The following is a 25,103-nucleotide window of genomic DNA, read 5'->3' as shown; positions in this document are numbered from 1 at the left end:
TGTTTCTGTGCAGGAAAAGACGCATCTGGGAAGATCGCATAAACTCGGGTTCCAATGGCGCTATCGCCATTATTTTGTGTTTTTTTATCGCCAAGGTCGAGGTTAATTGACTTGGTATCCATTCAATATCCATCATATATCTGTAAAACCATCTTTCTTACCAGGAGCACTGCACCGGGATATCTTTGAAGATCTCTCTCACCTTAAGTATGTGCTTGATTTGTATTTCTCTGGGTGCGATGCAAATCACTCCGCGGCTTTTGGCGAGATCCTCGACGGTGTCGACGACGGGCGAGCTCTTCATCAGAGTCAGCTTCGAGACCAAAAGGCTCTGAAAAGTATTCATGACAAGGAATGCGATGCAGAAGACCCACAGCATGTTCAGTACAGGCAGGAAAATGGACACCAGCTGTTTGTTTTTTCTCAATAAGAAGTTTTCTTTCGGAACTAGAAAGACGAGAAAGAGAATTAGCAACGATTGCGTGTTAATTTAGACAGAAGCAGGGACACTTGAATACAGCAATCTTTAGCAAATATTGAACTAAATGGCATACATTGTCAAAATGGTTTTTAATTCTAATACTAAATCTTTAAAAGAATAATCTGCCATAATCTGAACTATTCTAAAGACTTGACATTCTTTCCTCATTACAATGATGCATGCGTTGTATAAATCTTAACTTGTTTGTTTTTTGATATCAACTTTAGTAATCAGATTTTTTTATATTCATTTTCAAAATATTGAATACTCTCTGAATTAATTCGATTAGATCATCTAGATTAATGGTTAGTAAAGATTTCAATTAAATACTTTTTGCAATTTGATCTTAATGACTACCAAAACAAAAATCATTTTAAAGTTTCATATTTTGTTAGACATATAACTCGTATTATTTTAGAAATTTTAGACCATGTTGATCACTGCTCTAAGCACTTCTCTAATTTTTCATCTATATATTAATACATAAAACTATATCTTAGCAAAGAACAACAACGCTTAAAAATAGGAATATTTTACATATTTCCCATTTCTTTATTTTGAAGTTAAATCTTAGTTGTAAGTACAACTAAATTTAAACAAATTTACTAAACGCGTATCCTAAAGAAATCTACTCAAAAATCCATATTTCTGTTACTAATGAAGAAGTATGTGCATCTAACAATGTGAAAATAATAATTAAAGAAACATGTTAATCTTTAAACTTTGAAAGAATAATAATTAAAAATAATTTAATTAATGGTTGGAGATATATTGATAATTTGCTTTAGATAAACATCAATAATACGGATGTTGTTATTATTTGAAAGCATTAAATTGAACTGAAACGAATGAAAATCAACACAAAGCTATCTATTTGAATTTAAAAAAAGAGATTTCTAATGAAGAAACTTTGGTCGGTATTTATGATAAAAGGGATGAATTTAACTTCAAAGCAATTAAGCTTAATAATTATCATTCTAACTTTAAATTTTTTCACAATATAACAGCATAAAAAATTCGTAATAAAAAATTTCTTATATTGAAGCAACAAACAATCTCATCAAAAACTTAACTTTTAAATGATTTTTCCAACAATTGTTGAAATATAGAAGTTTTATGAAGAAAAAGTTTATCTATTTTCTATATATTCTAATATTTTCACAACTAAAGATACGCTTTCTAGTTTTTCTTTTTTTTCAATTCAATAGATGGCGCTGAGATTGTTCAAGATATTTCATTTGATGACAAAGCACCTCGACCAAGCGTTGTGGGCGTTTTCACGCGGGAAAGTTGAATTTAGTTTGATACAACTGTGTGGAGTTTTAAGTTAAATTTTCTTTATAAAAGCGTTTGGATTATTTTAACATTCTACTGGTATGTTTTTTTTTAACTTTTATTTTATTGATGTTTTTTAGTTTTATAGTTTGATCTTGATCTTGTAGTAGTTTCGTTAGATTCAATTTGCTGTGGTTTTATTTAGATTTGTATTTTGAAATAATATTTTCATCATCATTATTATTATGTAATTTATTGTCATTGTATTATTGATATTAATTATTGATCAAAAACTTCAACTTCGTGGGATTTTCGGGTCACGAGGGGTCAATACTCGGTCGAAAGTCAGACCCCTCAGCAGAGGAGCTAAAAATGATTCCAGAATGGCGCGAATAAATTTTATGTCGGTATTATTCACCATTTCAGAGAAGTTCTTGTGATAGTTAGTCATATTTTCTGCTTTGCATTATAGATTTTCATAGTTCGTTTGAATGAAAAGTTTTTTTAGAAAATATAAATCCAACATAAGGCTATTGAATCAGAATGAAACTCGACCATAAATCGAGGAGACTCAGGCATGTTGAGAGTAAATGTACTATAGTGATAAGAAATTGAATTTAACTAATATTAGTAAAAAAAAAAAAAAATATACTCTAAGATTTTGGTGAATTTCGATATTTTAGACATTTCTGAACCCGAAATATTCCATTCCGAAGCTCTATCTGTCTGCTCATATGCATATATGATCGGATAACACAATGTAGTAAGATGCAGGAATGAAATAAGAAACGAAAATCAATTTAATTAAAAATTATTGATCTGTATCAGATTTTGGAGTCAATTCAGTAATGAAATTAGATGCTTTTACTAAATAAGCATTTAATATTTTTCTCTAAATATAATAAAATAACTAAAAGAATGAAAAAAATGTAGCATTCACAATTTTTATATTATCATGTTGATTCTTATTATACAATATAGCTTTTTATATATGCATTTCAATTATTGAGTCTATTTACTTTCACATTATCACTCATATTCATGCTACTATACGCATTTTAAATTACAGTATTTATTTACTTACCAGGTGATTCTCTATCCTGTGATATTATTAAATTCATTTATTTGCATACTCATTATTTTATCTGTACTTAAATAATTTTTACCATAGCCCATAAGGTCAGAAAATTATTTTTGAACACATGACATTCTTATTTGAAAATCGAAATGAGTGTTCCCAATGTATTTTAATAAATACATTTTCGGTCCCTATGTTGTTATTCAGACGACAATCCAAAGTTTACTCTTAAGTTTTGTACAATATTTAAATTAACTTAGAAAATTTCATGCAATGAGCCTTTTTAGTAATAGTAAAAAATTCAATAACTACTGAAAAAACTATCTAAAATATATCATTTTGCTTGCAAGACTCGACAGAATAACTAAAGCTTTTAACCAATATTTATTGCATGCAAGTTTAAAGAGCATCCATTACAAGAATCAATCATTTTATAATTGACAATCGGAACATCTGCCTTGTCACGGAATCCCGCAGGTGGAAATTTCCATTTCAATTATGAAGAATAAACAGAGTATTAAGATTTGCTCTTCGTTGAATACTAGTTAGTAAATTCTCTTGGTTGCTTATCTATTTGCTATGGTAATTACGAAACCGTGTATAACCAGAATCTCTTATTTGCCAAAGGCGTTTCATTCCTACTCTCAGCTTGAAGAATTTCTCGAAGAATTTTGATTTCAGTGTTTAATTTCTCTAATTAGACTGAGGAAATTTAAATGGCGTCTTCTTTTATTGCTTTACAAAACTATAGTACAAGTTTCTAGGATAATACTATTTTAGATGATACTTAAATAAAAAAAATCAAATTCGATTCTTTATTTGTGGCATTATTGGATTTTTCAACGCATATTTTATATTATTATAATTTCATAAAATTTAATTTTTCATTAAATATTTTGTTCATTAGATTTGCTGATTTCTAAGCATTATTTTTTAAATGTTCGATAATTTCATAAAACTAGATAGATAATTTATTGAAAAGAGTTTGGTTGTATGTAGTAATTTTCGACCTTTAATTTGTGAAAGACAGAAATTTCTTTCTACATAAACTGTCAAAGCCACAATCAATTAATGCAATCATAATCCTGACTTATCTTTCAAAAGAGATTCATGAAATATTTATATGAAACAGAATGTCTCTCTCTTTGAGTGTTCTTTCAAATCAATAGTTTTTGCCCAATTTTGATGAAATTGATCACATCTTTCCTTTCAAAATAACAGAAAAATTATTAGTAACTTTTAAATGTCCAATTAATTAAAATTTCTATTTAAACAAAAAATATCCAAGAGTTTAATGTTTTATCGTGATGATTTCAGAAAATATAAAACTTTTTATATATAATACTTTTACATCATATAGAATTTTTTAAAAAAATTAGCTTTATACAAATAACAATTTTCTTTTTGGCATAAATTTTCACTAATTTCAAATTTTTTAAAACTAATCTTAGATACAATTTGCGCCAACTTTTAATATTTTTCTGAAAAATTCAAACTTTTTTTTGTGTACTTTATAAAATCATTCAATCGCGTATTTCTGCCAATGTTAAAGTTATGATAAAGATTAAAAAAAAAAAAAATCTCTTCCTTTGGCATTAACTTTAAAGTAAGGTTTCAGCCTACACGTTTATTTAATGGTATACGCACTTTCTAATATGTAAATGCAGAAATTTACTCATAAACCTGTTTAAATGTCCTTCGTTTGCATTAAATTGTTTAATTTTGTCTTCTATTTTAATATGTTTTTATTTTTAATGAACCTAGTAGGAATGCCATAATCTTCTTGTGTCTATTTATTTGACCGGGTTTATTGAATGGAAATTTATTTCATTTGATAATTTTTTTTATTTCCTCATGCAAAATTGTTCCAACCTGAATAAAATTTATACTTCTAATTTTTCATTTTAGAAAAGTTGGATTTCTTTTTTATTTTCTCATATGCGAAGCATAAAAAAAAAAACACTGTACAAAAAATTCGAACTCAAAATTTTGACGAATTTGAACGTTTTAGAACTCCCTGAGTTATACTTACAATAAGTCAAAGTTGAAGAATTGTACTAATTTATTCTTGTTAATAAATATTTTAATTTTTTCAATCATAATTGGGTTTTGATATTCAAAATTTATCAGTCTCTTTTCTTAAACAAGATACGAAAAATGAATGTATCATCACTGTTTACTCTCCATTCATAGATGAAAATTCTTTAAATAACTTAATTAAAAAATATGGATGCGGCTGTGATATTTTACAGATACATTTACTATTATTCCTACTATCGTATTGTCCAATAAAAATTAATGACATTTCAATTAATTTCCGGGCACCCCGTCGCTTTAATTTTCGCTTTAAAAAATTTGACATTACGATCTATTTTAAAATATCAAATCACATTTTCTAGAATGAGATTTTTGTTCCGTGAATTCTGATTGACAGAAAAAAGTATATAGGCATTTTTCGACGACTCTGTTTTTCACAATAGTAAAATTTTTCAAAAAAAAATCTGAAATTCTTCATCAATTATATGTGTAGCATATATTTAAATAATGTTCCGAAAATTTCGCTAAAATTAAAAAAAAAATTGCATTTTTTAAAAATTTACTTGCGATTTAATTAAACTATTCTAACATTAAACAATTTATTTTATAGATAATTTGAACGCCAACTAATTTACTAATTTTTATTCTACATTTTTTTTCTTTCAAATTAAATAGTTTTTATTTAAATTCGAAAAGCTGGTATGTCGACTTCCACTCTTCTCTTCCACTGTTATCCAATAACATATCCGAGAACAAAACATAGAAGTTTATTTTGAGTATCCAATTCAACAACTTAAACCAATGATGATGATGATGATGTCGTGTCCGCGTTACCACGGAAAGGGGGTGCAGTAGCTTCTGAGGGTAAAGACCTTGAGCACCCGACTGCAGAAGTCTGACTTGTAGCTCATATGAAGATGAAACTCACACATTCACTTGCACAACCCCTTTTTACAGGGGGTCACATTCACGCACCTCACAGATAGAACACAGATGAAGAACAACCATGCCCCAACCGGGATTCGAACCCGGGACGCCCAGATCACGGGGAAGATGCGCTACCCCTATGCAAGGACGCCGGCACTTAAACCAATAAAACTTTTTAATATTTTTTTTCCATATAAAAGTAGAATTAACTGGACTATTAGTGAATATTATCAGTTCTTTTAGTTCCTTTGAATATTAAGTTTCATGTGCATGTCTCATCAACCTCTTGCGTTCCCCGAGTTGGAGCTCACGAAATCTGATATCTTCGTATACATTCTCGTGGAATGACAACTTTATGGCATAAAATATGCTAGATTATTTTACATTATATCGCATAAGACAGCATTTTATATGATTAATGTATTACTTTATGACGAATAAATGACTCTACCTTGCCTCATCATGTATGAGAGTAAATTCCAGAAATATTGCGCCACTGTACTCAACCATTGAAATGAATATGGCAGCAGTGCTCTACGGAATAAAGCTGCTGACGTCACAGAGATGACAAATAAAGCGATGATAATACCAATCCAAACCTATAAATAATAATTAACATTGGTTTTGCATTATGAAATCATAGATATTAAGCAAAGCATATTTCATTTCACTTGAACATTACTAATAATGAAATATAATATAGTTTTTTTTGTATTTTTATTATTCCTTTAAGACTAAAACTTCATTTTGATTGGAATCAAAATTTGCCTTCTCAGAAAAAGAAATGTTTTGTGTGTGTGTGTGTGTGTGTGTGTGTGTGTGTGTGTGTGTGTGTGTGTGTGTGTGTGCTAAATCTTACAAATAATAAAACTTTATTTCTCTTTTATCTTTATTAAAGGAAATATTTGTGTACTTGCGTGTAGTGTCCAGATGTTTTATTATATCTACAGCCCTGAATTAGATAGTCGTAACGATTAGGATTTAAAAAAAATTACTTAATATTTTGTGGTATTTTAGATTATTTATTTTTTCCCCTTCTATTTGCCAGTAGCTTCCGATTGCAATTAAAAAAAAATAGCTGCGTCATAAAGTAGAACAAACAACTGTTATTTTAATGAAATCTGCTTTGAAGGTCTAACATTGTTTACTGAATCTTGTAAAATTCTTAAAATATAATCAGTTTTCTTAGAAAAACTCTTAAGAATTAAAATTAAATATTAATATTCTGAATTTATTTTTCTTTTTCATTTTTTGTAATAATAACACGAATATTTTTTCAATGATTTAAATAAGAATGAAAAATATATTTTTAATAATTTGAATTATTTTCATCATAAGTTCAACTATTTTATCCGCAGATTTGATTTAGAAAATAAGAGGAAATATTCCTTATTATCTGAAATAATATTGTCTCTAAGTGTTGCAGCTGTTTATAATTTGGAATTTGGCAAGTAACTGAATGAGAAATAATGTCTCAAAAATCATGTTATGGGTGTGCTTGAAATAAATTGAATGAACTAGAACATTTCTTATAAATACAGATCAATCATGAACAATAATTCCCCAAAAGAATTCCGAGCAATCAGTCTTGGAAAAAAAATCTTGTAGACAATTAACTAATGCTTAAAAAGCAATGAGAATAAATTATATTCGAGAACAGAAATTTTGTTAATGTTAAATGAACTTGATTGAATTATCTTTTAAAAAATTAGAAAAATAAAAATATGTCAAAAGGATAGCAAATTAAAGATTCTATAATCTTTTTCTTTAAAAAAAAAGGAACAAATATCACTAGAACTTTTCTCAAAATCAGACTATAAACGGATTCAAGTCTTTTTCTATGCTTATATTATTAACATACTAATGTAAAATACCTAGTTTATAATTATTTATACAGTATAAAAGGAAGGCAAATTTGCTTAATCGCTTTGAAATCTCCTTTTTCTATTGCAAAATATTTCTCAAGTTATCAGTTAAATAAGATATATTGTTAATAGATAAAATGTGAAATACACATAAACTCAATCGTTTAAAAGCTGTGACATTTAAAAAAAGTGATAACATTTTACTTTCAAAAAACATTAAATATAGAAAGCATTATCAAATTATAAATTTGGTAATTTCAGAATCATATGACAATACTTACACTTTTGTCTAAAACGCTGAAATATAAAAACAGACCCAATTCTTCTGATTTTTTACCCGCGAGTATTGTATAAGCTTCGATGGTGATTGGGTTTGTGTAATAGAGGAAATCTAAAAATTCATCTGTTGGAAGTATTGGATTGAGAATCAAATCTACTTCCTGAAAAATTCAAAAAAGCATAAATAAGTTGAAATTGGATTAAATAAAAAGAAATTAAACGAATTTATTTTTTAAATAAAATATGTCTTTCTAACTTGCAATATTAAGAAATTGCTTGAATAAAACACGAATTTTATTGACTAATTTAAGTTTTGGGCTAGTTTTTCAATTTAATATTAATTATATGCAAGTTATCTTCCAGTTTTAATGAAATTTATTAATCTTTTTATGCAGCTTTATAAATAAAACAGTTTTGAACAAGTTTGGTACAGTTTGTCGTTTTTTTATGACCGTTTCTTTTTTTTTTACTTTCTTATATACTAAGTACATAAATAGGTAATAACATATTTCTCAAAATATTAGATTTCGACGAATTTATACATGTTAGATCTCCATGAAAGTTATATTTTGAACTAAATCTATTCAAACAAAGTCTGATGAACCGGTTGTCCTATTATTATGATAACTACAAAAAGTAGTGTTAGATAAATGTACAGATTTTGCATTTAAAATAGAAATGCGTACTAAATTCTGAATCAAACCCATCAAAGGGTTAATCATCCATCTGTCTATACTTTTGCATTCATTTAAATGCAATAATTCAAAAGCGTAATGATCTGAATAAATGAAATTTGCTATGCTGTCTCATGGTGACAATCTTACATCTGTGACAAATTTTGCTTTCAAGCAGCTGAAAAACACGCTTTTAGAATATATATTCCGTTTTCTGTTATTTGTGTATCAACTGCCAAAGAAAAAAAAGTCAAGAATCGCATGCTAGATCCAGTAAAAACACTGGATTCATGCTAAGTATTGATTATTTGTGCCAGTTATGAATCGCTAAAAAAGTCACTAAAATTTGCTCCTAATAGGCTCTTTGGTAATTATTGTACGCTAATGACATGCGCTGCTTACACAATACACAAGTGCTGTTTTTCTTAAAAATATCAGGAAGCATACAACTTTTAAATGTGGGACTCTGAAGAATAAAATATCTGAACCCTTGTGGCTCAGATATTTTATGGTCCTTCCCAAAGTGCACAATTTTATGTTCAGGGGAGAGGATAACACCTTTATTATAGATAATGTGACAAAATTTTATAGATATCAGTCCCTCTCGCATCGCTTTAAAATTAAATTTTGAATTATATTCCATGTCCACTCGATATGGAAGAAACCACATCCCCCAACGACAGATGTCATCTAATGCTTTTTCTGCGGCTTCCAGTTACAGTAAGAATTCTATGTAATTCAATTATTTTGATTCGAAACAATAAAAAACTATCAATTTATATATTGAAATTCCTTTCAAATAATTGTTTTATAATTGCTATTAACATTAAATCTCTTGTGATTTGTTAAATAATCGTTTTTCAGTGGTAGCTTCAATTAGTATGTTCAGTGCTAATATATCATTCTAGCCTTTTTTCTGGCTATAAATACAACGTATAAATTTCCTTTTATCTCTGTAGCCTCAATATATAATTGAATAAATGAAAAACTCTTTTGGGAGATGTAAATAACACCCATTTTCATTGATTGATATTACAAGATTTTAAAAACAATGCGCGAGCAAAAATTTCCGATGAATTCAAGCATACATAGAATGGATATCCAGCAACAAAGTTTTGTTTTTAATTTTTTCCGCGGAATCGTTGCATTTGTGATTTCACACATGGGCGTTCACTTTTTTGGTTCATTGCTAAACAATTGAAATCAATTTTAGATCGAAAAGTGTTGCATCGGATGCATGTTGAGAATATTAAAATGTGTTTATAAAATTGGATATCCCGCTGTATACATCATATATCAGACATTGTCATCCGCTTTTTAAAGTTAGAAACGCTAAAATATCTGAAATTTGCATACAAATTCATGCGCAAATTTTATATGATTCGATGGTAAAGAAGTGTATGCGAAGGATGTGAAAATATCAACAATGGATTATGCAGGTGGTAATCTCTGACTCATGATGATTTGTTAACTCAAGCTGAAGAGAAGATTAAAGAGAATCAAAGATTCGTCATTATTTCAGTACCCATCGTGTAAGCTTGAGATTTCCATAGACGAACATCTATGAATCAGAGATGAAAACAAGGGAAACAATTTTTAGCTGCAGATTACTTGACTGGTTAGAATGCGATCAGAGACATGTGGAAGTAACCCCCGAGATGGAATCAAAGCTGAAAGCAAGGGAAAAAGTTTTTAGCTGCAGAATACTTGACTGGTTAGAATGCGATCAGAGACATATGGAAGTAACCCCCGAGATGGAATCAAAGCTGAAAGCAAGGGAAAAAGTTTTTAGCTGCAGAATACTTGACTGGTTAGAATGCGATCAGAGACATATGGAAGTAACCCCCGAGATGGAATCAAAGCTGAAAGCAAGGGAAAAAGTTTTTAGCTGCAGAATACTTGACTGGTTAGAATGCGATCAGAGACATATGGAAGTAACCCCCGAGATGGAATCAAAGCTGAAAGCAAGGGAAAAAGTTTTTAGCTGCAGAATACTTGACTGGTTAGAATGCGATCAGAGACATATGGAAGTAACCCTCGAGATGGAATCAAAGCTGAAAGCAAGGGAAAAAGTTTTTAGCTGCAGAATACTTGACTGGTTAGAATGCGATCAGAGGCATGTGGAAATTACTCCGGAGATGGAAGTCACAAAGAATATGGCATCTAACGCGGTAGAAGTTATTCCAAGAGGACAGAAATGTAAGGAAACTCTTCAGTACAGACTTCCAAGGGTTACATTCCTTTAGGGGAATAATATTTGGTAGTAAATACCAAAAAAAAAAAAAAAAAAAAAAAAAAAAAAAAAACAGGTGAAGTACATGTTCCAAGAACTGTCGGTATCAACAATTATCACAGTTTCGAGGCTTGCCGTGTTCACTCGTTTGGAGAATTTGATCAAGGAATGGCATTTCCTCTCTCCAAATTTAATAAATTGCTCTAAGAATATTCATAAATGTCACAAACTATTCAATGAAAGAAATATGAAATGAGGTGCTTCAAATTTTACTTACGTTTCTGTACAGCATACCAACCATCCCATTCCAAGTGTTGTTCACCCAACTTCCGTATGTATCGTAAGGCTCTCGGATATAAGTCAGTCTTTAAAGAAACATTTTTAAAATGAGTACAAAACATTCAAAGAGATGATGATTGTTTATTTCAAACAGTAATCAGTTAGCAACAATCTAATAATTTTAACTCAGCATGAAAGATGAATTTTGATGAGAATTAACCGTTTCAAGGCGTCAAAGCAGCATCTCTCCCACATTTTAAAAAGATTTTTAAAAGCTAGTTTTTGTCATTTTACCATAAAAACTATTTTAATGGATATTCAAATAGTCCTTACGGCTAAAAATTGTTATTACAGTGGATTAAAGATAAAATTGAATGTCTTAAAATAACTATAAATTCTTGTCATTTTCAGATGAGAAAATGAAAAAAAAAAATGCAAGAAAATGATTTTATAACAAATGTTTACTTCAAAAGAAATATTCAGTTACTATATTCAAAAGATAGTCAGACATAAAAAAAAATCCTGTTTCTTTATCAATTATTGAAATTGGAAAAGCAGGATAAAAATGTCCCATCACTCCTCAAAAGTTTGCCGGCTAATAAGGAGTAGAATTTGAATCCGTATATCATTTGCTTTTAGTTTTAATTGACTGTTAATATTCATTTAGATTGGCTTTTCGTATAAATTTTAATGGATTTCATATAAGTTGCCATTACCTAGTATTTTAAAATGAACACATTCACAATAAAAATAATGTTTAGATATATTTCAAAGTGCAATAAAATAAAAGTCGGACATAAGAAAAATATATTTCTTCAAAGATACAGAAGTATTCTTTAAAAAAAATGCTGTATCTGAATCTATTTTGAGAAGATATGCTAAAATAAAGATATTTCAGTATTTTTGGTAATTTCACAGATCATGTAAAACAGTTTATTAGCTTTCATCCTTATCTTTTTCAGCAAAATACATTGTGTTTCTCGGAATGGCCAAATGTCTCTTCATCTAATCGTTTACTTCAGTTCATGAAAACTTACTCTGCAGTTTCATAAGTATACTCGATTGTAAATATTATAATTAGGCAACCGAATATGTTTAAGAAAAAGTTTATTTTTGCTGGGTAATTTGAGGGGCAATAAAATGTATGATGACAAAAAATGATTATCACGGAATCCCGCTGATCAACAAAACAACGCTTCACATTCAAAATTAAAAAAAATAATAATCATAGAATTTAATGATTGTCTATAAATAATATTTTTAATTTTACAAAAGATTAAAAAATACATTCGATTTTTACGTACTCTAAATTCATCCACTTCGCCACCATTTCCATTATTTGAGGAATGAACCCTCCCAGGACATCTCCGTTCTTAGTCTCTTCGACAGCGACGAAAGGTGCCAGCTGGAAGAAAGATTCCCATTATATTTTTGAGAGACTGCATATGCAATATTTCACAAAATATTAAATAATGCATATTTAATATATTTTAAAAATTAAAATGTGTATTATTCGGTCTTAGAAACAAATACTTACTGCAATATTACAGATTAATTATAATTCCAACTGCGATTTTGAAATGCTATAAATTTGTAATTCTGGTCCGTAACTTTATTACAATTGATGAAATTTGGCTTAGTAAAGGAAAAAAATTCTTTAAAAATAAATTGATACTCATCAATATCAGAATTATTATAAAAAAGCTTACAAAAGAAAATTCGCTTTTGAGGAAAGTATCTTATACGAACTCTGCAAACATGAGAATATTGTCAACAGAAAAGAACCGGTATTCTATTAGGGGAAAATGGCAGTTTTATTTAAGTAATAATATTTGATGCATATGAATAGCGAAAAAATTTTTGGCAACATCATAGAAATAAAAATAGAATAGAAATAGAAATCTTCCTTTAACTGCAATCTTCTTTTTATTGCTTTAAGTATCTAGCCTCATTCTAACGAGGGAATCTATTTACAACGCTTTGAAATCAGGACATTTATAATTACGCTTTGCAAGAACTTACAGAAATGATCACTCTTTACAGAACGAAACATTTAAAACACTGGTTAAATTATTTCATCGAGGTAGATTGAGTCCTTATATAGGAAAGAACAGAACGCCTCTCATATCCCCGTGTCCTTTAACCATTCTATTCCTTGAATTGTCTGATGGGCATGTTGTGGGAATTTTATTAAATACCAGAAGATAAAACAGAAATAAATATGTACAAATAAGTAAGAAATAATAATAATATGAAGCCGAAGCCTTATATACGACACATTAATTGAGCAACATCCGTTTTTGTAATCATTGCCACTAAAGGAAAAATAATAATTTCTATAGATAGATATTATAAATTATTCAATTTAACTTTTAATAACTTAAAAACTATATATTAACTTGTCATAAAATATTATTTATTCCTCATAATATCTGTGAGCAACGTCGGAAGAAAAATTGCTGAGTACTTTGAATATCTACAACTAGTAAACTATTTTTGAATTTCATTTTTTACCACTCCAGTTTTCTTGGTGGGATCTCTGATTACTAAGAACACGAGTCTATATTGGTTTCAATAATAATGATTGATAAAAAAAATCCTTTAGTATTTCTCTTCAACATAATTTACTGAATAACAATAAACGAATTGATCTCTTGGTAGTGATATGATGTATCATTAATGGCTTATTAAAGCACATAAGAATTTTAATAGAAAACAACAGTATCAAAATTATGTGCTGCACATAAGATCGTTTTTCTTCGAATCGACAAAATTTTATATCAGGAAATTATTTCTAATTATACTCATTATTTCTGTTTTTATTTTAATTTATGTCCATCACCACGATTCCTGTCATTAACCTTTCAACATTTAAATTTACTTTCATCGAGAAAAATTAATGCCAAACAATGGTTTAACAAAGATATGAATAATTAATGTAAACTCTTTTACTCACATTTGCGTAAGCTACTTTCAGTTTGGTAGATACACTGGAGTTCCACTTCATCCTAAATAGCTAATTCCAACTTTTCACTTCCTGCTTGACATCGATATGTAACACATCGATTTTCCCAACTAACTGTAGAAGATAATTATCTTGATATAATTGGAATAAGATGCTATAAGAAAGGAATTAATTGAATGTCATATCTGAAGGCTATAATTTTTCATTCATGATAATAATGGACAATAATACATTACGATCGTTTTGTACCATCTTTGATCAATTTTATGATACTGAAATAAGTTGCTATTTCCACTTATGGTATATGGTGTATATGACAAATGTAAAAACGTTTAAACAGAAAATAAAGATAATTTTAAAAAAAAATTAAATGAAATTATGTAATTTTTAATGTATTTCAGAAATGTAAATATTCTAATCTTTAGAAAATGTTTCTAACAAAAACAATTAAACGCAGTTATGTTACATATATTTATAAAACAACAACCTTTGTTCGTTAAATTGAGTATTATGTAATGCATCACTCAATTCAGTGCAATGACTTTATAAGGAAAATCTTCGAATTTACTGCTACCAAATTTATTGTACTTACTTCTCGGGTAGTGGATACTTATTGAGACAGAATTTTACAAAATTTTAATGGAAAAATAATCGAAATACTTATGTTACACTTTAATAACTTCGAGGCATATTATCGCCCAAAAATTAATTTTTGCGCCATTTTCAAATTTTTTGTGAAATTCTTTTCATTTTCACACAATTTCTTCTTTTGTATCAATACATTTTTTTAAAAAATTTACTACACAATACAGCTGATGTAACAAATGTTTGACATTCATTAACTATTTAAATATTTAATTGCTTGATTTCCTTCAAAGTACACTTATATTGTACAATATTGTATGATATTAAGCAATATTGTATAATATAACTGAATATGGAATAATGTAATATAATATTATAATATTTTACCGCAGACTGTGCTGTTGGGATAAATATAAAGTCACCATTCACAATATAGCTTTAAATGCCTATATAAGTAAATCAATATTTCAAAAGTATTCGATTTCAAACGCATTTGCGTGTTGTTTCAACTCTACTGAAAGTTTCTCATATTTTATATCATTTTAAACTTGATTTTTTTGTATGATTGGTAAACTTGATTTGAAAATGAAATGAATAATGTAGAATGAAAATGTAAGTGATAAAATAAAGTTTTTTAATGTGATGATATTTTAAGACTTTACTACAATATGATATTTTGGAACCCAAGTCCAGGATTTACAACTACAAATTATAGGCCAGAGGGAAAATTGCATCCAGAATCTCGAAGAAGTAGATTAAAGGCATGAAATAGATCAAAGAGAAAATAAATGATAGTCAATCTTGAAAGAGCCATGAAAATTGATCCTGCCCTTCTTGAAAAGAAAAATATATAAATAAAACCATGCTCATAATTTCTAAACCGCTAAGATATTAAACAATTTCCACTCAATTTAACGCATTGAAAACTGACGGTGATCTTCATTATACATCAATATTTTAAATCAGCTTGAGATATATATGTAATACAAATACTATTCTAGGCAATAAGAAACAATAATCATGCTTAGAATTGACATAATTTAATATATAATATAAACTCTTCAATTCTAAATGAAGGAAAAAAGAAAAGATTAAAAAAATTTGCTTCAATATTTTTATATCTTTATATAATTTACTTATAAGGAAATCTCTCGATATTAAAATGGATGATCAAAGTTGTGAGGAAGACTCAATCTATTTTAGGTGCCAGCCGTAGTCTTAAATTCGAACGATCCATGGCAACCACCTAATTATAAAGAGTGTAGAACCTGATGCAGGAGTCTCAAGGGCCTCGAGATCTTAGTTTGAATTCTAGGTCACATTAAAGACATTATATATAGGCTATCTTAAAGTCTAGAACTTTACTACTATACTTTCACGTACATAAACTGTATGAAGAGTAGGATTATCATACAAACACAGACATAGCGAAAGACTGTTATTTAACATATTGGTAACTATTCGAAACTATATCTTATAACGTTCTCATTTATTAGAAAACTAGCTCGTTCATTAGGATTATTAGTTGCGTTTACTTTCAATTAAAATTTTATGCATAGTATTCCTGATTACCTCATGAAAATGCTCTGAAGCATCCCATTAATTCAGGAATTAAAGCCATGTTAGTTTATAGTTTTTAGTAATGGACAGATAGGAAGGATGGGATGGTTCAAGTTCTGTCTGTCCAATATATGAACCATCCTAATGGAATAAAGTCCTTTGGCACTCATCACTTCTCGCCTCAGAAGATCAGCTAATTGACCATATTTGATTTCTGATAAATCGCTTAGATATAACTTCATGGCTGTGATTTCACCAAACTGACTGTCATTTAGAACATGCTATTCTAATTGTTTTATTTCAGTTTTATTTATTGTGTGCATGAACCTGTCTAATGGAGATGGCACTATAAAATCATAGCATTATTAAAAATATAAATATCTGGTCCGTTTGTTTTCTAAATTTTGCCGTGTTTTGACGTCAGTTTTTTTTGTCTTTTAAGCTATGTAGATATTAAACAGAATTCTTCCTTAATTTTCAACAAAGGAAGAAATTCCCGCTGTTAAATATTTGACGAAATAATAAAAACGATTTGAAATTCAGGTCAACAATGCAATCAAGTGATGGTGGTTGTTGTTGTTTCTTATGGCACTTGCCACGGACAAGTCCGCGGTTCGAAGACAGCCGATTTAAGCCTAAGGGGGAGCGCCTCTTGTTTTTATCGTAGAACCAACTTGGGCCAAGAGTACGACTTCACTACTCACGCATCACTGATTCGCTTGCGCAACCCCTTTTTACAGGAGGGCACACTCACACATCTCACAGATAGAACAGGAAGAACAACCATGCCCAAACCGGGACTCGAACCCAGGACTCCCAGATCACGGGGAAGAGGGCTACCCCTATGCCAGGACGCCGGCAATCAAGTGTTGGAAATTAGGTAATTTAAAATAAACTGCCAAAATTAAGTAAAATGTTGCACAAATAGTTAATAAGTCGTCATTAAAAAGACAATTTTTTAAAAAATTGAAAAGATTTGAAATTTATTCTTGCGTAATAATATTTTTTTAAACTATTGCAGAAGAGTGATAAAATTCAGCTTAACTTTTAATCAGTTCAAATTTCAAAAAAGTTAATTCGAAATACGTATTCCCAATCTCCAAGGTGTATATATATATATATAATATAACCAGTTTGGTAACTATAAATCAAACGGTCCTGCCTGTAGAGAGCCAACATTCATTTTTATGATTAATAGATATTATAAAACACTTTTTACATATAGTTTCGTAATTGCCCTTCATATAAAGAATAATACATACCTATATTAATTTACAACATTTTCTTTATATCCTGATTACTTCATCTCCGATAATCAAATAATACGGCTCCAGTGAAGAAACAGTACAAAAAGGATTGGCAAAGCCATAATCTAGTCTTATAGGTTAAATACTTTTCAAATCAGCTGCGTTCTTTTGGTATCTGCCAATCAGAAAATTTCTTTAACCGAACAATTCACTACTCATCAATGATAATTTGAATTAGATATCTAATTGGGAGCCTTTTCAAAAAACGCATAGGGTATGCAATGCTTCTACACTGCTGTAAGAGGATGTCACGCAGATATTTGAATAAAAAAACAGTCGCCGCTCTTCTGCTAAATAATACAGTGAGCTGTAAATCATTTAGCTGCATTTCCTTAAACAAATATTTTCCTTCTATCCAAGCAAAAATTATTCTATATTCATTAGATTACCTACTTATGTGAGATAATTGCGCTTTAGTTAAATGCGTGTCGGTAAATTAGAAAATGCAATAAAAAGAAACTTAAAGAAGTTTTCATATGCTAGTCCCCCCCCCCTACCAAAATATATTCAGGAGAAGAAAGCAATTATTTTACAGCCAGTATTGACTTAAATAAAATTAAAAATCGCCATTTCGATACAAAGCATAAAACTATCATTACCTTTCAAACAAAATGGAATCTAAGATGCATTGTAATGCAACGTGGAGAGCAGATATATTCAATGTTGCCACTTCTCGTGTGCATAACAGTCTGCAGTTTGTTGTTGTTGCTTTTCGAGCTTGATTTAGGATTATATGTTGAGAAGCTAAAAAGGCATTGAAAAAAATGTTTTTTTTCTTTTGTAAAAGCAATCTAAAATAATGTAATATTTAAAATTCTCGAAGCGTTTCAGATTCAGGCTAAAAACATATACTGTACTAGAAAATAGCTGTAAGATTAGTAATAATATAAGTTGATGCTTAATTTAACATTCCAAATGCTAACATAAAGGAACTATCTTGAGAAATCATATCTACCGTCTCAAATCACGCCTTTGTGGATTTGTGACACGCCTGGGGTAATCACTTGTGATGGCGGACATGCTGAACACATATTGCAATAATAAATAATTTTATAACATTATTTTTGTTATTTGTGTATCTATTCTTTCACTTATGTACGAAACGCCACCTATCGGCTGTTTTTTGAATTAATTTTTTTCTTACCAAAAAAAAAAAAAAAAAAATCCCTAGACTTATCGATGCTAAATCTGAAAACCGTTTTTTTTATTTTTCTTAATTTTCCGGTTTTTATGTTTTTTTAAAGTTTTTACGGACTTTTTTGCCCACCCGGTAGTTTATTAAAAGGAGGGAGGATTTTATTTTCAAGGGGAGACGATTATTAATCTTTTTTATTAAGTTTCATGAAGATACTTTATAATAATAAAAATATCATAGATTCGATTTTTTCAAGTAGTTTAATAATATTTTAATTATTTTAATGCTCTAAGTAAATGTTAAATATTTAAAGATTCATCGAATAACCTCTAATAATAACATATTAAATTCCAAAGACGTAACAGAAATAAAAGTTCAATGCATAGTTAGCAAGACAAGTTACTCTTATCTAGTTAAAGAACTACACTAGGGTAATAATTATGGCAGAGGAACAATATTTGAAATAAACTTTTTTTTTAACTTGTCCGTATGCTAATTTTGCCGATCAAAGAGTTACAATCTTCAAATAAACTGAACACTAGATTTCTTCGAATCTTTACATTTCAGATCACCTTGATCCCCCCCCCCAAAAAAAAATAAAGTGTATTTGAAATTACATTTGTCTGTCTATGAGCAAGCAAATTCAAAATGGAACGAGTTAAAAAGGATAAAAATCTGTTATATTTTTGTATCAAAAACGTTAATTTGAATGAAATTTCGAATTCAATCCATCTAAAAGAAGCGTATCTGCCTTACCATCTAAATCTATGCTAACATAATAAATAAATAAATAAGCTAGATGGGTGAAATTTTGTACAGATTTCTCATCAGACGTATATCTATGTTAAATTTTGATATCCCAGTTCCATTAGAAGATGGTGTCTCTCAGTCTGTCTATTTCTAGGGGTCGAAAAGCGATTACTAGCGTAATATATTAGAAAGGTGACATTCGATTCCTAGTTTTGACATCTAAATTGTTCTTTATCGAATTTTAGATTCTATAAGCCGAAGAAATAAGACATGAAAGAGAAGAGAATATTGTGCCGAAGAGATTACTTGATAGTAAGTATGCTTAGAAGATATACTTGATTTTTTGCTCTTAATGAGGAAGCTTAATAAAAGCGTATTTTCTCAGCTTCAAACGGGAAAATTGTGGAATTTAGAGTCATGAATGGGCTGAAAATTCTTGTTGGAAACATGATGATTTTTTCTTTTTTAACACGATAATATTTATTGGCTGGTATGCTATCAATGAATTTCTAGATCAGGTGTGCGGATAGTACTCGTGAAATAAAAGAGAAAAATCTTATAAGTTTAAAAGAGCAATTCTTATATATATATTAATTTCTTGTATGTCGAAGACGGGTCTAATGATTTGGATCATATTTTATATTTAGATAAGGTTTAGTTTTTTAAGTTATATTTGTTTATTTTATTTATTTATTTAGTGCTTTTTATTATTATTGTTTATTTAGTTTAGTTTATTTATTTTATTATATTTCTTATTAAGTTTATTTATTTTTAAGTTATTTATATTGATATGCTTCCTGACAAAACGAGATTTTACACACACGGTTTTTTTTTTATAACTAACTTTTTAGAATAAGTATATTCAATTTCAGCTCCGAAATGTGGGCAGTTCAGTAGAGTGGTCAGAACAACATGAATGATGCGTGTGTTACGGATCCTCGGTTAGTGATGCGTTGTTCACATTATTTTTTTTTCATTTATGAATTAATATTTAATATTTTTGCTTTTTAAGTTCATCTATCATACTGAAAAACGCTATTTTACACACACAGAAATAGCCCTTTTTTTATAACTAATTATTAGAGCCTTTTTCTGTCAACTGTCATATTGACAGTATCATATAGCGCTATCTCGGATTTGATTTCTTTATGATAAAAGTGAGTGTTCAAAAATAAAGTAATGTGTAAAAGTTCAAAAATAAAGTAATGTGTAAAAGTTCAAAAATATAAGTAACGATAGATAAACTGTAAATGAATACTGTAATATAGCAGATTACTTCGAATAACTTGTTAAACTAAGTGTATTCATGATTTTTTTTTATTTAAATAACCAGTTCATATGTCAGATTGAAAAATATTCATAAGTAATCAGTATGTGATTCGTATTTTGTTCTAAAAAGCACAATTTTACAAAAAAAAAAAAAAAAAAAAAAAACCTTGCGAAGCTAATTTATTATTTAGATATGAATACTATAAAGCGATGTTGTAAGAATGACAAAGTGATGGACATAATCAAGACGAAAATATAAAGGATCCGAGCCTGTTATATTATCATATAACGATTTTTCAACTAAAGACTCAAAATTGTGTTTTTACACAAATACAACTGCATAGAGGATAATACTTCATAACTTTGAGGAAATTATTTTAAGGAAGTTCTGAAAATATCTTTTAGCTAACAATAATAATAATAAAAATTTTTTATAGGTGTTCAAATGCCTTCGAGTGGTTTTGAGTATATAAATAATAGGTTATAATTAATTTCCTTATTTTAGCGCTAATTAATTTACTGAATGTAAGAAAAGAGACGGTTTTCCTTAGATTTCCATTTCATTTACTTGCAAACGATAATTGCTGATAAAGAGTAAAAATTGATTAAATATTTTTACTATTAATCTGTTTTGAATTCAAATTTATATCGTTTGATCGGGAGAAAATACATTATTTCTTAAAATGGAAGCAAAATTCATGTTAAATTAAAATCGTCTGATCTGAAAATGAATTTAATATTTATCCAACTCGATATTAGAATGGCCGTTGAAGCTTGTGTTCCACGAAGAGTTATCTTTAAATACAAATAAATTAAATATAGATACCATCAAAGGGAGAATTTTAAAATTTTTGTGAATATTTCGAAAATTATTTGGGATGTACGCACAATATTTGGATTCACAACATTTTAGAAGTCAACTTTGTTTCCATGCAAAACGTTTACTGTGTTACAAAATCAGATAATTATGTAAAAAGCTCAGAGTTATTCCATTTTTTTGGGGGGGGAGGGGGTTTGCCGACGACTGTACTTGTCCTTGATAATTTTTCTACAATCAATCTGATTAGAAGTTCTCTGACACTAATTAAATAACCAATAAAAAAATCACAAAAATTATACATCGAACTTTACCATCTTAATTTTAGAAGAAATAAAATTTCAAATTTATGAATATAACATTTAAAAAATTAAGAAAATCTAATTAAAATATAATATTAAATATTAAAATATAATATTAAATATTAGAATATGTTATTGAATATTAGAATATAATATTAAATATTAAAATTAATGAAATCATTTAAATTATAATATATTAAATTAAGAATTATAAGAAATTCTCTGTAATTGGTGATGAATTCTAATAATAGTTCTTGTTCTGTTTTTGATATCATATCTTATTTCAGAGATATAACTCAACAGAAAACTATTAAATATTGCCACGTGAAAGAAGTCTAATTTCAGAGATATAACTCAACAGAACAGGAAAATATTGCCACGAAAAAAAGTCTAATTTTGAAAACAATTTGATTTATTCCAAGAGATAAAGTAAAGAAAAAAATAAATATAAATGCCACATTTTCGCTTCAAAGGTAAGGATCACAATAAAATACATTTAGAAAAAAATAAAGCATGTTATTCAATTTATGTATCATAGTAAAGTTTCTGTAACTTACCAAAGCTGATAATTTTATATAATATTGCATATAAATCTTTAATAGCTTAAATAGAATTAATTAAAGAATCAGGAAAGTTTGATTCACATGAATCTAATTTCGCATTGAACCTCGTGCATATGACGTCACACTCAATAGCAAATTATCTTATGCCGATAAATCTGAAACAATGTCTGTTCGACTGTATGGTGATTAGATTCTGTATTTATACATTATTCAGTCATGCCGTATATAATTTTTGATATGCCATTACCTTAAGAGGATTTTATCAATAACATATATGAATATATATTGAAAATTAACGATTTAAATAAAAAATAAGGGAGCATTTTCAAATTAAATAAGGCAGCATTGCTGATTTGAAAATATTTCGAAAATTACTTTTAACGTGAATCTGAGAATGCGAATCTATTCTATTGACCTAGACGATAATGAAGTAAGTAAAATTATTCCTTTATTATTTTCTTTGTTTTAATTTTTGTAAAGAACTGTTGTAAGATATATGCTTATGAAATATAAATTGCAGAGTCTCAAATTAGTTATTAATTTCAAAGCAAAGCAAAAATCATGTATTGAGAGAGATGGCAATGAATGAAAATGGATAATATGCCACAACGCCATTTTATTTTCATACAATATTAAATAGCAATCACACAGCCGATGAAAATAAATATTCAATTAATGCGATTATAAGGTTTAGATAACTCATAATAAAGTAAGAAATAAAACAAAGACTTATTGAAAATAATGTAAATAACAGCAGCAAAGAACAAATTCACCGACTTCTTTAAAGATTGAAATTCATTCAAATGACCAAAAAGATTCCTGGATGAAATAAAAACGAAATTATAAAACATAACGGCTGTTTTATTTACTGTAAAAAAGCAGCTTTTGCATTCTAAAATAACTCGCTTCCATAAGAAGAATTCTAACTGGATTACAATTCCAAAAGAATATATTTATACTTTTTAAATAATCGTTTGCTTTCAGATAGGAAAAATATTTTCTTTTTTAGAGATGAAATGTTATGATGAAAAAAAAAAAAAAAGACTCGCTAAAATGACAAAAAGAATGATATATATATATTTTTTTCTATATGAAAATCTACTGAACTACAATTCACATTATTATGGGAAAAGCAATATATTATTTCTACTGGGTTAAAAATTCTAACAAATAGTTATAAATCGAGGATGAAGAGAAATAAATTCATACGCTGAAATTTTCTGCCAAAATATTTCGTTAAAATTAAAAAAAAAAAAAAAAATGGAAACGATAATTTAGTCAACAACAAATGGTGAGTACATGATTGTTATATACAAGTAAAAACTAATTTTCTTTGTTTTTTATCCTCAAAATTTATTTTTATAAGTTTTACAGTCATAATCGTGCTTTTTTTTTTCTCATATGTCAGCGGGGTAAGTTATGTTTTTTTTTAATTGGAAACTCTTCAATAATGTATTCTTTTCTCCATTATTTGAAGACTGATTTATATAACTTTTCAATTTTGAGTTTACGAATTGTTACTTTTAATCTGTTTAAAGTAAATTAAAATTGCTTGCAAAGAAAAATAAATAATCATGAATTTACTGAAGGCTAACTTGACAATCTTTAAGAAATTTTCCCTTGAGTCCTTTTGTTCAAGTTTCCAATTTGGAACTTTTATGAAGAGATTTTTCTCAAGGAATTTAATTTCATATTTTATAAAGATCCAGTTCTTTCACAAAATTGAAGTTATAATATAGAATTTCTTAAAGATATTAACTTTTTACCTGATGAAGTCCAATTAAGTAATATCTCAATGGCTGCAAGACCACGAATCAAAACTTTGCTTGCTATAAGCTTTCCAATTACTTCAGATAAAAGTGTATTTGAACGCTTAGGATTACATTACCTACGTTTGAAAAATTTCATCTCCATTTTTTTCAAGCTATTTATTTCACGAATATAAACTAACAGCTATAATTTTAACATACTATATAGAGGACAAAGATTCCATGTTATATGTTCCTCTATGCGCTTCATAATCCGATTCTATAACAAATGTGTTAATACTTTTAAGTTTAATATCACCATAAAAGTAATAGATAAGTTTCTGTCTTTATTAGATTACGAACCACCTTTGGCGACCAGTTGGCTTGCCTGGATTAATGATCGTTAAGATTTTCTGTTGAATATTTTTTAATTAATTTGGATAAAACTTTGTGTAACTTAATAAAAGTAAACTATTTATAAGCTTCAAATTTTCATAGTCATATAACTTTATACTATTATATAAGTTCATACCATTCTGCTTACTGAAATCTGTATTTCCCTAAGTTTTTATCAACTTTAAATTTAAATTTAAAACGGAAGTGAATAAACATCAATTTATGCAAACACTTGTATTTCAACTTATTCTTTGATGAAATCAAACGTTTTTTTAAATATGATATAGATATTAGAATTGTTGGGTATTCAAGTTTTATATGTATTAGAGAATTTTTTTTAATTTATGCAATCTCAGTGAATTATTTAATAATTTTTTTTTCTGATTCTATATAAAACTTAGTTCATTACATTACGAAAAATTTACTAAATATAGTTAAGACATAAGGGTTTGAATAAAAATTTAAAATTCTCGAGAACATTTTTATACTCAAATTATATAAAATATAATTTTCTTCGTTCAAGCTCTCATTTCTATTTATTTTTTTCTATCTTATTATAAACAGTTTAGAAATCAGCT

The 25,103-nt window shown here is 28.2% G+C and overlaps 1 long non-coding RNA gene across 1 annotated transcript in view; it reads left to right on the top strand.

The window, feature by feature from the left end:
• The first annotated feature begins 1,749 nt into the window (after positions 1 to 1,749).
• The window catches only part of LOC129983671 (uncharacterized), a 35,197-nt gene continuing 11,843 nt past the window's right edge, over positions 1,750 to 25,103 (top strand). The window contains exons 1-2 of the long non-coding RNA XR_008785434.1: positions 1,750 to 1,855; positions 19,676 to 19,742. This is a non-coding gene — a long non-coding RNA (uncharacterized LOC129983671). The remainder of the gene's footprint in view (positions 1,856 to 19,675; positions 19,743 to 25,103) is intronic.

The sequence above is a fragment of the Argiope bruennichi genome, chromosome 9 (assembly GCF_947563725.1).
Source record: "Argiope bruennichi chromosome 9, qqArgBrue1.1, whole genome shotgun sequence".
Taxonomy (NCBI): Eukaryota; Metazoa; Arthropoda; class Arachnida; order Araneae; family Araneidae; genus Argiope; species Argiope bruennichi.
Note: the sequence above shows the minus strand (reverse complement) of the source record. Positions and strands in the feature narration are given on the sequence as shown.